Source organism: Macaca thibetana, chromosome 2, assembly GCF_024542745.1.
Source record: "Macaca thibetana thibetana isolate TM-01 chromosome 2, ASM2454274v1, whole genome shotgun sequence".
NCBI classification, from domain to species: domain Eukaryota; kingdom Metazoa; phylum Chordata; class Mammalia; order Primates; family Cercopithecidae; genus Macaca; species Macaca thibetana.
The window spans coordinates 50,021,962-50,038,750 of NC_065579.1; positions in this window are offsets into that span (position 1 = coordinate 50,021,962).

Sequence of the window (16,789 nt, forward strand, 5' to 3'; positions counted from 1 at the left end):
GGATATCTCATTTGCACGGAGAAGAGTGAGTTGCACCACGGCTAACGAAAACAACAGCAATTGTTTTATAAGCATTGTGAAGGCAATAAAATGTGAATTCCTTATGTAGGTCCAAATGTAGCAGCTGGATTTGGCTTTATGAACCATGAAAAATAGTTCCCATCTGGAAGTTGATGTTGAATAAAGATGCAACAGTAAGACAGCATTTTACATGAAACATTTTATATATGTCTAGCCCAATCATTGCTACTTTCTTGTTCTAATAGGAAAATAATAATTAAGGGTCAATGTATTTAATATTAAATACCCAAAGTGTTCTTAATCTCACTGTGGGTACATATTTTGTGCATTGAAAACTAGCTAGGCAACACAAAATTATTTTTAAATTGTATTAATAAATAATTAAGACTGAATAGTGGTTATACAATTACAAACATAGTTACTCATAGTTACTTATTCTGAAGTTAAAAATTCCATTGGTAATTGTGATAAATTACTTATTGAAAAACATATGCTAATATGTGTAATACACTCTGTCATTATACAGCATATTACAAAATATTAATTTTTTCTTTGTATTCTTTATCATGGCTCCCATGTAACAAATATTTCACATTTAATGAATGAAGTTACATGTGAATTAGTCCTTCTGAGGTTATTTTACTATCACCCTGCTTACAGGGAGGCATATACTCAAATACAAAATAAACATATATCTGTAAATCTAATTTTAGAAGATTTAGATAACGCTCGTCAACATATTTCAATCTCCTCCTGAATGTATTACGTAAATTGATCAAAATTATTGCATAGTGTGAACTTCTTTAGTATATGTTTTGCATTTAGCAAGAGAAGACATAATTTGCCCCGCTTTTGCAATTGTGGTCATATTAAAATTTAGAGGCTGAGCAGGTAATAAGAAGGTTGACAGTATATAGGCTGTAATGGACATTGCATCATTTGATAAAGGTTGATCCAACTTTTAAAGATTTAAGCTCAAATAAGCTATTGTTTAGGTTTATGCACATTGGTGTGTTATTTAAAATAGACAAAGATATTAAGTTACTAGTCTTAGTTCTTTTCTTTTTAAAAATACTTTAATTTTGAGTTACTTAATAATTATAGATAAAACAAAGCCAGCTTTAGTATATCTGCAAATAAAAAAATTCTTCAATTATATTTTGAGGTACAGTGAAAATGCAATAAAGTAAGAAAGGATAGAGGCAAAATAAAAAGTATAAATATATTAAAATTTATTATAATGACACCATTTATTAGATAATTGTTTCTAAACTTTTGATTTTTTTCTGAAACGCTTATTTATAAGTTTATTTATCAGCAAGGAAGCTCAGATATTGAATCGTTATTATGTTTTAAAGTAATTTTTCTTCATGTGAAAATTCCACATTATGATTACCTTATTCAACTATTTCATGTTTTCACACTTGTTGTCTATCAGAATGAGTTGAGAGTGGAGAAGATAAAAGTATTTTTAATTAATTTATTTATTTATTTATTTTGAGATGGAGTCTTGCTCTGTTGCCAGGCTGGAGTGCAGTGGTGAGATCTCAGCTCACTACAACCTCCGCCTCCCTGGTTCAAGTAATTCTCCTGCCTTAGCCTCCCGAGTAGCTGGGAATACAGGCACTCGCCACTGCACCCGGCTAATTTTTGTATTTTTAGTAGAGACGGGGTTTCACCCTGTTGTCCAGGCTAGTCTCGATTTCTTGACCTCGTGAATCGCCCACCTCGGCCTCCCAAAGTGCTGGGATTGCAGGCATGAGCCCTGCGCCCGGCTGATGAAAAGTCTTTAGTATAGTACGTAGTCTGTAAGGGTTCAATAAGTGGTAGCAATTAAGACCAAATAATGAAGAATCTTTCTTTTGTAGTATAATTAATTTTGTTTAGGATGTTTATTGTTAATTATTTATTATAAGAACAACAACGTTCAGAAAGTTAAAGAAATTAAAAAAATCCCAAAATAGATTAATAATTGGTATATGTAATGTGTAATATGAATTCTATCTATGTAAGGATAAAATAACAAACTACCGGAGACTTTATACTATGTTCTATTTTGATAACTATTCAAAACACTGATTTGTTAGCTTGATTTTCAGCTTTTTGCTAAACTGAAAGCTTTTTTAGAATACAAAATAGGATATCAGACTCCTTAAAAATTATGTGATTAAAATATGAAGGATGAATGAATGTCAATAGAAAAATATTCTTAGTTTTCAAACATAATTATGAATAAATTCTTTTTAAAAATGGAAAGAGAAAAATTCCTTCCCCATTTGTTTTCCTGTGTTTTAAAATTTTACTTTCCAGAATTTTATTACCTAAGCCTCTGCAGAGGTGGGCCAAATGATTCATACTCAGTCTTTTCTCTCTAAACACAACCTTGAAGATGAAGCGAATATTGTACTATTCCATAAATAATACTATTTACTAATTCTTCCCCTACAAGTCCTTTCATGTTTGGACTTGGAGAACTGGGACTGTCTTAGAAATTCACTGAGTAATCATTCACATATGTATATGTACACATATATATACATACACAAATATATACATACGTACATATACGTGACATATGGGTAGTTTTATATTTGTATTTATGGTCCTCTACTGTTTAGATAATCCATACAAGTATAATTGGCATCTCTAAGTACATTATATCTTTCTTAAAACCAAACACTATATTTTAACAATTTGATAGCTCATAACTCATAACTTTGTACATGACGGGCAGACAAGTATCTGTTACTTCTATATCCTTGATGAAACATTGCATCAGTGATTTTGCCTCTCAGTGGACATTTGGCAATATTTGGAAACATTTTTGGTTTTCACAATACTGGGTGGAGTGGAGGCATTGGGGGTGGTGCTACTGGCATCAGGGGAAGAGGCCAGGGTTGCTACTAAACATTCTACAATGCACAGGACGCTTGTTTCCTTACTCTACTCTTACGCGAGCTCACTAGTGTTTTATTTCGAATCTTTACAATGAAAAGTGCACCTTCAATGATTAGGAGAGACACAAGATGGAAATTAAGATTTCATTATTTACAGATCCTGGGGGGCACACAGCACACTTGGAAGACACACACACACACACACACACACGAGAGAGAGAGAGAGAGAGAGAGAGAAAGATTAGGGAGTGTGTGGAGAGACAGAGAAACCCATGGGCCTACACCTTTATTGGGTCCAGGGCATTATCCAAACAGGTTTTCCACAGGGAGTTTTAATTGATGGGTTTGAAACAAGCAGGTACAAGTTTCAGGAGGTTCTGCCCGCCGTGACTGAAAAGTTGCCTCTATGGCATATCTGCGTAGCCCATGCAGGGTGTGAGAATCAGCGGGGCCAGTCATGTAGGCTGCATGTAGTTGTTTCAAAGCCAGGTGATCACCAAGAAGAAGTTGTATAAGGCAGATATCTGCATCAAACACATTGAGAAACTGGGAGGAGGTATGGAATTGAAAACTGTGTCAAGAGTGACTGAGCCCTGCTTCTGTTATGAGAAAGTCCAACTTACAGTGAAAGTGGATGCCAAGACAACATAAAACTGTAAGAATTCACTATAATTAGGCATTAACTTTTCCATCTATTTTTTGCTACTGAGATTTAGACAAAAAAAAAAAGTCATGAAAAAGAGTAGATTCTAAGACAAGAAACAATTATACAGGCAAAAGTTTTAATAATGCCACAGTTAAGAAACGCTGCATTATGGAATTGATGATGATCAAATTCCATCATCACCCAGTTAAACAATAAAAATCCCAAGAGAAATGTTGATGGGAAAACAGAATATCTTTATAAAAATCTTAATAATTTTTTTTGTCCAAAATTCTACTTAATTTCTACTTAATTACTGCTTAATGTAAAATAGTAGGCACTTTTTCCTTATAAAAATTGTGTTACCATTTTTCCTTAAATATTTATTTAATGAGCATACTTATTATGCAGATTTTTAACTATTTTGCCAAGTAGTGTCTTTTCAGTTTGAAATCAGACACTTAAGAAGAAAAATACTATAGAAAACTCATAGAAATTATATATGTTTTCACTAGGAAAAAAACCTGAAATTGATGTACTTCCTTAATTTTGCATATCTTAGAAACATGAGTGATTTTAACATTTTGTATTCAAGTATTTTATCCACTTTTACTCCAGCCTGAGTTCTATACCGCTCTCTACAATATCTTACCTCCTTTACAAATACACAGCAAAAATTCCATTAAATTCAATTGTATTTGGCCAGCTATAACTTTCAGAAAGGCAAGTTCACTATTTTTTTTCCTAAAGAATTACAATGTATCATGGAAAGGGAGTGTGAGGTCCATCTAAGGAGAGTGGTTGGTTGAGATTTCAAAGTGTAGTTTTGAAGATAGCATATACTTTTTACTCATTTGGTCCTCAGGCCTAGTCATCCTGTCACCTCTTCCCTACACGCTGAGACTTGTGCCAGAGTCCTGGGGAGAGGACCTGTCGCAAAAATCTTTGTCTTTCCAGCATAAGAAAGTCCCATTTGTTGCTTTTGTAACACAGTACAACATAAAATGGGATAAAGGGTTGTAATAATATTCACATCTTTGTGAATATTGGTGTACTATATATTTTCTTTTCAATATTTGAAGGTTTCTTTTAATTTGATAAATTGAAACATTAGGAATCAACTTCTAAGTTCATTTTTAAAATACCTTTCTACCTTAGTTTTTGAAGTAACTTTTATACCACAATAAATACAGTTATAGAGAAATTTCAGTAATGGTAATTTCTTACCAAAAGCCAGGTATGAATTCTATGCTGCTGTTTATGTAGTTTAAAATATTCTCTTTCACTCTAGAAACATTAATATGTTTTAATTTTTTTAATTTATATTTTTTATGGGTACACAGTAAATACATTTATGGAATACATGTGAGTTTTGATACAAGCATACAATGTGTAATACCCACTTCAGGGTAAATGGGGTATCCATTGACTCAAACAGTTATCATTTCTTCATGTTAAGAACATTCCAATTCCACTCCTTCAGTTATTTTAAAATATACAGTAGATTATTGTTGACTATAATCACCCTGTTGTGCTACGAAATATGAGACGATATTTAATCTATCTAACTAGGTTTTTGTACACATTAACCATCCCTCCCTCCAAACTACACTTCCTAGCCTCTGGGATGGGTATCAACTATCATTCTACTCTCTGTCGTCGTGAGTTCAATTGTTTTAATTTTTAGCTCCCACAAATGAGTGAAAGCATGTGAAATTTGTCTTTTTTGTGCTGTCTTATTTCACTTACCATAATGACCTCCAGTCCCATCCATATCATTGCATATGACAGGATCTCATTCTTTTTTATGGCTGAATAGTACTCTACTGTGTACATGTATCACATTTTCTTTTTCCATGCATCTGTTGATGAACACTTAGGTTGATTCCAAATCTTGGCTATTGTGAACACTGCTGCAATAAACATGATTCTGATTTCCTTTCTTTTGGATATATACCTAGCTGTGGAATTGCTGAATCCTATGGTAATTCTATTTTTAGTATTTTTGAGGAACCACCACATCGCTCTCCATGGTGGCTGTACTAACTAACATTCTCGCCGACAGTACACAAGGGTTCCCCTTCCTCCACATCCTTGTCAGCATTTGCGACGGCGTGCCTTTTTGATGCAAACCACTGTAACTGGGGTGTGATGATAACTCATTGCAGTTTCAATTTGCATTTCTCTGAGGGTTAATGATCATTTGAGCATTTTTTTCATATATCTTTTGGCCATTTGTATGTCTTCTTTTGAGAAATGTCTCTTCAGATGTTTTGCCCATTTTAAAATTGGATTATTAGATATTTTCCTATTGAGATCTTTGAGCTCCTTATATATTTTGGTTATTAATCCCTTATCAGATGAATAGTTTGTAAATATCAATATGTTTTCATTTTATTTTAGTCTTATTTTTGTGGGTACATAGTAGCTATATATATTTATGAGATACACAAATGTTTTACTATTGAAAACTAAACTCTGTAATAAACATGCTTTAAATTTCAATCTAATAGATTTAATCTATACTGAGATAGCTACTGGTTATTAAGATATTGTCAAGAACAATAACAACAAGAGGCACTTTTGTGTGTCTTGTTCCATAATAGCATATTTTCAAAAAATAAATTTGTTTCTCTGAGAAGCAATTTTATGGGCCACCATAAAAGAGGTGCATTTATTCAGACCCTAAAATTTATAACAAATGTCACATCTATATCCAAAATTGTTTGCTGTTCTTAGATGAACTTCATCAATTATCTGGTTTTTTTTTTTTAATCTTTCTTTTTTTTCCAACTTTTTTTCAGGAGTTCTTTATTTTTACAAAACACCTACTCATACTTACTTAGAAAAATAAAGTATTTAAAAAATTCTTTCAAATAATTTATTTCTCTCCTTCTCCAGTTATAATTATATGTGTGCTATAAATGCATATTCAGTTGCCTTTAAAAACATTTGTCTTCACTTTGAGCTTACTCCAAAAAGGAATGATCAACGAATAACTGTAGGGGTGCTTTGAAGCATGGTAGCTATCATTTATTATTATACTTGGAAAATGCAGCTTTCTGTTAAATTATAAAAAGCAATCCCTTATTACTCATACACGTGGAAATGACTCACTGTTTTGCAAATCATCTGTCTTACTCCTAGTAAGTCTGGTTTGGCCCAGTCAAACAAAAATGTGAGTGCAGAAAAATAATGTGGATATCTTTAATGGCCAATGGTAATAGACCTGCTATAGATGCAATAAGAAGTAGAGAGTATTGAAAATTATGGGGTTAGTGAGAGAAGAGAGATAATAGATAAATACAACTCCTTTAAGAAATTTAGATAAGCAAGTAGAGAAAAGATATAAGTAAGCAACATGAAGCTAACTGCTAAGTTAAATTTGTTTCTGTTTTTATTACCTGTAGAAACTTCCCACCGCCTAATTGATTTTTTTTTTTTTTTTTTTTAACATATATAGCTCTCCAGCCACAGTATAAACTTCTAAGGGTAGGCACTGAATTTCATTATTAACCCGTAAGGGTACGCATTGAATTTCATTATTCATGTCCCTGGATTGAAAGACCTGTAAGTACATTCAGTTTAATAATCAGAAGATAAGAAAAATCTGTGAAAATATAGTAGTTTTGGATATTCATCAGAGAACATTTAATAAAATTTAAAAGTTTTTCAAAGATACATAGCAGTATGTAAATAAAATAACAAATATGTATGTAGCAAACACATAGCTGTAACGGATGTTGACATTTGGTCATATTTGCTACAAATCATTTTAAAAAATAGTTAAAATTCCTTTTTTTTTTTTTCCACTTTTTTTTCATCCTCTTCACCTCTCTTCCTCTCCAAAGGCAATGACTGTTCTGATACTGGTGTGTTTACTTTCTTCTTTTTCTTTTTTTTTCTTTCTTTTTTTTTTTTTTTACATTTTAAGATGTAATCTATAAATAAAAGAGTATATTGTTTTCCATGCTTAAAAATGTACATAAATGGCATTAGACACAAAGAGTCCAATGGTTGGGCACCATGGCTCACACCTGTAATCCCAAAACTTTGGAAGTCCAGGGCAGGCAGATTGCTTGAGTTAGGAGTTTGAGACCAGCCTGGGCAACATGGTGAAACATTGTCTCTCCGAAAAAATACAAAAATTATCTGGACATGGTGGTGCACTTCTGTAGTCCTAGCTACTTGGGAGACTCAGATGGGAGGATCACCTGAGCCCAGGTAAGTTCAGGCTGCAGTGAGTCATAATAATGCCACTGCACTTCAGCCTGGGCAACAAAGTGAGACCTTGTCTCAAAAAATAAAATAAAATAAAATAAAATAAAATAAAATAAAATAAAATAAAAGGCATTGATTGACCTTTTGTGTCCTTCCACATTTGGTGAACTTAAAGTATATATAATAGTATCTCATTATTATTTTTCCTTACATTTGCATTTCCCTGATTTCTAGTGAGAGTGAGCAAACTAATAAAGATTTATTTTCCCTGTGAGGTTTGTTCATTTGTATGTTTTATTGTTAATTGCTATTTCATATCCTTGTCCAATTTTGTACCAAAAAAAATAACCCAAAACAAAACAATGAGTTATATGCATTGCCAGTAATCACTTCCAATATGCTTTGTCTGTAAATATCCATAGTGCCTTTATTGTACAGGTACTTTAATTTTTTTTTTTTTTTTTTTTTTTACTTTTAGGTTCAAGAAAACACGAAGATTTGTTGTATAGGCAAATTGCATGTCATGGGGGTTTGTTGTACAGATTATTTCATCACTAAGGTAATAAGCATAGTACCTGATAGACAGTTTTTTGATCCTCATCTTCCTCTTACCCCCGACTCTCAAGTAGGCCCAAGTCTGTTGTTCCCTTCTTTGTGTCCATGTACAGTCAATGTTTACCTCCCACTTATAAGTAAGAACATGTGGTCTTTGATTTTCTGTTCCTATGTTAGTTCAATTAAGTTAATGGCCTCCAACTTCCTCCATGTTCCTGCAAAGAACATCATCCCATTCTTTTATATGACTGAGTAGTATTCTAGGGTATATATGTACCACATTTTCTTTACCTAGTTTATCATCGGTGGACATTTAGGATGATTCAATGTCCTTGCTATTGTGAATAGTGTGGCAATGAACATACATGTGCATGTGTCTTTATGGTAGAACAATTAATATTCCTTTGGGTACATACCCAATAATGGGATTACTAAGTCAAATGGTAATTCTGTTTTAAATTCTTTGAGAAATCACCTAACTGCTTTCCACAGTGGCTAAACTAATTTACAACCCCGCCAACAGTGTATGAGCATTCCCTTTTCATGATGTAAATGTGCAGTATTATTTCTGGGTTCTGTATTCCTTTCCATTGGTCTATATGTCTGTTTTTGTACCAGTACTAAGCTGTTTTGATTACTGTAGCCTTGTTGTATAGTTTGAAGCCAGGTAATGTGATACCTCTAGCTTTATTGTTTTTGCTTAGGATTGCCTCGGCTATTCAAGCTCTTTTTTTATTCCAAATGAATTAAAAAATTTTTTTCCAAATCTGCAAAGAATGTCATTGGTAGTTTGATAGAAATAGCATTGCATTTATAAATTACTTTGGGTAGTATGGCCATTTTAACAATATTCATTCTCCTATCAAAGAGCATCGAATGTTTTTCCATTTATTTGTGTCATCTCTGATTTCTTTGAACAGTGTTTTGCAATTATCATTGTAGACATGTTTTACCTTTGTAGTTAGCTGTATTCCTAGGTATTTTACTCTTCTTGTGGCTATTGAGAATGGGATTGCATTCTTGATTTGGCTTTCAGCTTAGACGTTGATGTATAGAAATGCTACTGACTTTTGTACATTGGTTTTGTATCCTGAAACTTTACTGAAGTTGTTTATCAATGTAGGAGCTTTTGGGCAGAGACCATGAGATTTTCTATGTATAGAATCAATATGTCAATAAATCAACAATACGTCTGGGGAGAGGGATAGTTCGACTCCCTCTCTTCCTATTTGAATGCCTTCTATTTCTTTTTCTTGTCTGATTACTCTGGGTAGGACTTCCAGTACCATTTTGAATATGAGTGGTGAGAGTGGACATCCTTGTCTTGTTGCAGTTCTCAAGGGCAATGCTTCCAGCTTTACCCATTCAGTATGATGGTGGCTGTTGATTTGTCATAAAAGGCTCTAATTATCTTGAGGTATGTTCCTTTGATGCTTAGTTGAGGGTATTTAACATGAGGGGATGTTTAGTTTTATTGAAAGTATCTTCTGCATTTATTGAGATGATCATATGGTTTTTGTTTTTAGATCTGTTGATGTGATGAAACACATTTATTTATTTGCATGTGTCGAACAAACCTTGCCTCTGAGCGATAAAGCCTCCTTGATTGTGGTGTATTAACTTTTTGATATGCTGCTGGATTAGGTTTGATAGCATTTCGTTGGGCATTTTTGCATCAATGTTTATCAAGGATATTGGCCTAAAGTTTTATTTTTTTGTTGTGTCTCTGTCAGGTTTTGGTATCAGGATGATGCTGGCCTCATAGAATGACTTAGGGAGGAAGCCCTCCTCCTCTATTTTTGGAATAGTTTCAGTAGGAATGGTACCAATTATTCTTTATACAACTGGCAGAATTTGAATTTTTCTGGTCCTGGGCTTTTTCTGGTTGGTAGTCTTTTTATTACTGATTCAATTTTGGAACACGTATTGTTCTGTTCAGGGATTTAATTTCCTCCTGGTTTAATCTTGGTAGGCTGTATGTTTCCAGGAATTTATTCATTTATTCTTGGTTTTCTAGTTTGTGTGCATGGAGGTGTTTGTAGTAGTCTCTGATTTTTTTTTTTTTTTTTTGTATTTCTGTGAAGTAGATGGTAATGTCTCCTTTGTCATTTCTCATTGTGTTTATTTAGATCTTCTCTTTTTTATTAGTCTAGCTAGCAGTCTATCAATCTTATTTATTCTTTTAAAATGAAACTCCTCGATTAATTGATCTTTTGTATGGTTTTTCACATTTCAGTTTCCTTAATTTCAGCTCTGATTTTGGTTATTTTTCGTTTTCTGTTAGCTTTGGGATTGTTTTGCTTGTTTCTCTAGCTCAGGGGTGTCCAATCTTTTGACTGCCCTGGGCCATATTGGAAGAAGAATTGTCTTGGCCACACATAAAATACATTAACACTAACAGTAGCTGATGAGCTAAAAAATTTGCAAAAAAATATCAGAATGTTTTAAGGAAGTTTATGAATTTGTGTTGGGCTGCATTCAAAGCCATCCTGGGCTGCATGCAGCCCACAGGCTGTGGGTTGGACAAGCTTGCTCTAGTTCTTGTAAGTGTGATGTTAAATTGTTAATTTGAGATCTTTCTAACTTTTTGATGACATTTAGCACTATAAACTTCCTTCTTAATACTCTTTTAGCTGTATCCCAGAAATTCTAATATGTTATATTTTTGTTCTCATTAGTTTGAAAGAATTTCTTGATTTCTCCTATAATTATATTTTTTATCCTAAAGTTAATCAGGAGCAGGTTGTTTGATTTCCTTGTAATTGTATGGTTTTGAGTGGCATTCATAGTATTAATTTCTTTTTTTATATTGCAGTATCGTCTCAGAGTGTGTTTGGTATGATTTTTTTTTAAATTTATGAGGATTGTTTTATGTTCAATTGTGTGGCCAATTTTAGAGTATGTGTTATATGCAGATGAGGATGTCTATTCTGTTGTTTTGTGGTGGAGATTTTTAAGAATGTTTGTTAGATCCATTTGGTCAAGTATTGGTTTCTGGTCTTGAATATTTTTCTTATTTCCTGCCTTAATGATCTAATACTGTCAGTGAAGTGTTGAAGTTTCCCACTATTATTGTGTGGTTATCTAAGTTTCTTTCATAGATCTCTAAGGACTTGCTTTATGAATCTGAGTGCTCCAGTGTTGGGTGCATAAATATTTAGGGTAGTTGGGTTTTCTCTTTGAATTGATCTTTTATCATTATGTAATGCCGTTCTTTGTCCCTTTTTAAAAATCATTGTTTGTTTAAAGTCTGTTTTGTCTGAAATTAGAATAGCAACTCCTGCTTTTTTCTGTTTTCTGTTTGCTTGGTATATTTTTCTCCATCCCTTTATTTTGAGCCTGTGAGTATCACTGCATATAAGATGGGTCTCTAAAAGACAGGATAAATTAGTGTCTTGCTTCTTTATCCAATTTACCACTCTGTGCCTTTTAATTAAGCCATTTAACCTGTTTACATTAAAGATTAATATTGACATATGCAGATTTAATCCTGTCATTTTGTTGTTAGCTAGTTAATATACAGACAAGATAGTGTGGTTGGTATGTGGTGTCACTGGTCTGTGTACTTGTGTGAGGTTTTATGTTGGCTGGTAATGGTGTTTCCTTTCCACATTTAGCACTTTCTTAAGGACCTCTTGTAAGGCAGGTCTGGTGGTAACAAATTCCCTTACCATTTGCTTGTCTAAAAAGGGTCTTATTTTTCCTTCACTTACGAAGCTTAGTTTGGTTGGATATGAAAATCTTGGTTGGCATTTCTTTTCTTTCCCTTTTTTCTTTTTGAGACAGTGTCTTGCTGTGTTTCCCAGGCGCTAGAGTACAGTGGCACAATCATGGCTCACTGCAACCTCCACCTCCTGGGTTCAAGCAATTCTTATGCCTCAGTTTCCTGAGTAGCTGGGATTACAGATGTGCACCACCATGCCCAGCTAATTTTTTGTATTTTCTGTAGAGATGGGGGTTTCACTATGTTGGCCAGGTTATTCTTGAACTCATCGCCTCAAGTGATCTTCCTGCCTCACGTTCCCAAAGTGCTGGATTATAGGCATGAGTCACCATGCCCAGGCTGGCATTTCATTTATTTAAGAATGCTGAATGTAAGCCCCCAATCTCTTTTGGCTTGTAGAGCTTCTGCTGAAAGTTTTGCTGTTAGCCTGATGGGATTCCATTCGTAGGTGAACTTCCCCTTTTCTCTACCTACCTTTAACATCTTTCCTTCTATTTCAACTTTGGAGCATCTGATGACTATGTGCCTTGTGGATGGTCATCTTTTATAGTATCTTTCAGGGGTTCTCTGCATTTCCTGAATTTAAATGTTGGCCTCTCTAGTGAGGTTGGGGAAATTTTCATGGATGACATTCTGAAATATGTTTTTCAAGTTGCTTGCTTTCTCTCCTTCCAAGATTGCTTTATCTCCTTTCAGGAATGCCAGGGAATCCTAAATTTGGTCTTTTCACATAATCCCACATTTCTTGGAGACTTTGTTCATTCTCGTTTATTCTTTTCTCTTTATGTTTGTTTGACTGAGTTATTTTGGAGAACTGGTCTTTGAGCTCTGAGATTCTATCCTCAGCCTGGTTGATTCTGCATTAATACTTGCAATTTTGTTATGAAATTCTTGAGGTGAGTTTTTCAGCTCTATCATCATGTCAGTTTTGTTCTTTCTTAAAATGGTCACTTTATCTTTCATCTCCTGTATCATTTTATTGTGTTTCTGAAGTTCCTTGGATTGGGTTTCAACTTTCTCCTGAATGTCGATGATCTTCATCCCTATCCATATTCTGAGTTACATTTCTGTCACTTCAGCCATTCCAGCTTGGTTAAGAGCCATTGCCGGGAAACTAGTGTGGTAGTTTGAAGGTGAAAAGACACTCTTGTTTTTTGAGTTGCCAGAGTTCTTGTGCTGGTTATTTCTCTTCTGTGTAGGCTGAAGGTCCTTCAATCGTTGAAGTTGCTATCCTTTAAATGGGTTTTTGCACTTTCATTATTTTCTCTGATGCCTTGGGGGTTTGAGTATGGTATAAGGTGAATTCTGTCAATTGACTACATTTCTGAAAGATATTAGGGGGTCAAGGATCAGTTCAGCGTTTCCAGGCTGCACGCTGTATCTCTGAAAGCCTGGTACTGGTCTCTCAGTTTTTGTTTTCTGGCCTCTTGAGATTGGGAATCTGCTGCATTGGAGGGGCCAAGATGTTCCTGGTCTGCTGGCCATAGCATTCAAATGGGTGGTGCTGGCTAAAGCATTTTGTTGGGGTGGTGGCAGTGGGATCCATGCTTACTTGCATGTGCCAGCAGCTGCAGCAGCATGGCAGGATGCATGTGTATTGGCTGGGGGAATTTCATAGTGAGAATGGGGCTGTGATGCTTCTGTGGGTGCTCACCCCAGTGGTGTGGGACTCATTTTAGCTTTTAAGAAGATAAATTTAGATCTTTCTCTGATAGGAGATACTATTGTTTTATTTAAATAACCTTTGCATACCAGGAAGTCACAAAAATTTTCACTATATTTTCTTCTTTTCTCATTTAAGTCTAATTCAGCTGGAATATACTTTGGTATATGGAGTGTGTTAGAGATCTTATTTTATTTTGTCTGAAAAGGATAGCTAATTTTCCTGGTCTTTTTCCTTGAGTATAACATTCTTCAAATGTCCATCAGTGACAGACTGGATTAAGAAAATGTGGTGCATATACACCATGGAATACTATGCAGCCATAAAAAAGGATGAGTTCATGTCCTTTGTAGGGACATGGATGCAGTTGGAAACCATCATTCTCAGCAAACTATCGCAAGAACAGAAAACCAAACACCGCATGTTCTCACTCATAGGTGGGAGTTGAACAGTGGGAACACTTGGACACAGGAAAGGGAACATCACATATGGGGGCCTGTTGTGGGGTGGGGGAGGGGGGAGGGACAGCATTAGGAGATATAGTTAATGTAAATGACGAGTTAACGGGTACAGCACACCAACATGGCACATGTATACATATGTAACAAACCTGCACATTGTGCACATGTGCCCTAGAACTTAAAGTATAATAAAAAAAATAAATAAAAACATTCTTTATTCATTGCATTGTAATGTCACATGCAAAATTCTCACATACATGTGAGTTTGTTTATGGCCTCTCAGTTCTGTTTCACTGATTTATTAAATTATTTGTGCATAAATGCCACATCATTTTAATTATCACATTATTATATTATGCCTCAATGTGTGCTAAAACAAGTGCTACATTTTTGTATTGGCCATTCTTGGCTCTTTCATATGAATTTTTGAATGAGCTTATTAAAGTAAAACTTGTTAATATTTTGACTGGACTTGCATTGAAAATATACACAAATTATAGAGAAAAATGGCATCTTTATGCTATTAAGTGTTTCCAACCTGAACACTGTATGTGTCTCCAGGTTTTAAAGACTTTTTAATGTCCTTCATTAAATTTTATTAATTTTCTCCATGAAGACCTCATTCTTAACTTTATTTCTAACAACCTTATTGATTCTTCTGGATTGTTATGCATGATAAAGTGACATTTTTTCCATGCTCTAGAATAGACAAGTCTTAAGAAGTCTGGGTTCTGTGTTTGTACACCGTAAATTAGTACAGTCACTGTGGAGAACAGTAAGGAGGTTCCTCAAAAAAACTAAACATAGATTTACCACATGACCCAGCTACCCCTCTGCAGCGTATATATCTTAAAGAAAGAAATTAGTATGTCAAAGAGATAGCTGCACTCCCATGTTTATTGCAGCAGTATTCACAATAGCTAAGTTATAAAATAAACCTAAGTGTTCACAGGCACATACACATACACACAGAGATTCTGGGATATTATTTAGCCACAAAAAAGAAGGGAATCCTGTCATCTGCAGCAATATGGATGGAACTGGAAGTTATTATATTGAGTGAAGTAAGCCAGTCACATAGAGACAAATACCACATGTTCTCACTCATGTGTGAGAGCTAAAAAAGTTGATCCCATGGATATAAAGAGTAGAATGATGGTTACCAGAGGTTGGGAAGGATAAGGAGGAGGAGATGAAGACAGGTTGGTTAAAGGGTACAAAAATATAGTTAGATAGATGAAATAAATTCTAGCGTTTGGTAGCACAGTGAGGTGTCTGTAGTAAACAATAACTTATTGTATATTTCAAAATAGAAGAGGAGATTTAGATATTTCTAACACAAAGAAATAATAAATGTTTTAGATGATGGATATCCTAATTACCCTGATTTTATTATTACCATTGTACAAATGTATCAAAATATCACATGTACCCCATAAACATGTCCAATTATTAGGTATCAATAAAAAAATTTGGGTTCTGGATCCAGTGCCTGAGTTCAAATTTTGTCTCCACCACTTTCTAGAAGAGTCTCAGTTGATTTAACTCTATGTTGGGAGCAATAATAGCAGTCATTCAATGGGGTTGTTGTAAAGAGTAATTGAGATAACAAATGCCTACACTATACCACTTAGTATATTTGAGCTATTAGCACTACTCCAACTCCTATTACTCCTATGCTTTAGTTTTTGCTGTTATAAAGGATATTATTTATTTTTATATGCTGGTATTTAGTTACTTTTGATTTTTATGATAAAAATCATAACATGCATGAAGAATGATGACTTCCTTTTTCTTTTTAAATTCCTATTCAGGTTATTTTTTTTCTTGGCTGATTGTGTTGGCTAAGACTTCTAATGTTGCGTATAAGCACATTATTATGTCTTTATTTTAAAAAGTTAGAGTTTCAGAGAACATTTTTGTTAGTTTCTCCTTTGCCAATGGTTAATTACCATAAAAGTTGTAACGTGCTCTTTTTGTTTATTTTAGACATTTTGTCAAAAAAGGGACACATATATTATTTTTCCTCCTCCTTCCTTCAATGTTATCCTTCTGTCACATTTACCTCTTCAATTCCTACCTACCTTTAGAACCCAGTTTAAATGAGACCTTTTCCATGAAACTTATGGCTTCTTTTAGCTGGAAGTAAAATCTGCAGTCTTTATTCCTTTACACTTCATTAGAATTTCTCTTATTTATACTCCAAATTACAGTATCCATTTTATACATGTTTTGTCATCCCTACTCAGATCCTAAGATTCTTGAAGTAAGGATTGGCATCTGTTTTATTTAGAATTTCCTTTCTTGCTCTCAACTACTAGCAAATTTGTACTCAACAAATAATAAATAAATAAATGAAAGAATAATATCTGGAACTAAGTGTCAAAAAGATCTAAAGTTTATTAGGAAGCCAGGTGTGGTGGCTCACACTTGTAATCCCAGCACTTTGGGAGGTCAAGGCAGGAGGATCACCTGAGGTTAGGAGTTCGAGACTAGCTTAGTCAACATTGTGAAACCCTATCTCTACTAAAAATACAAAAATTAGCCCAGTGTGATGATGGATGCCTATAATCCCAGCTACTCGGGAGGCTGAGGCACGAGTAT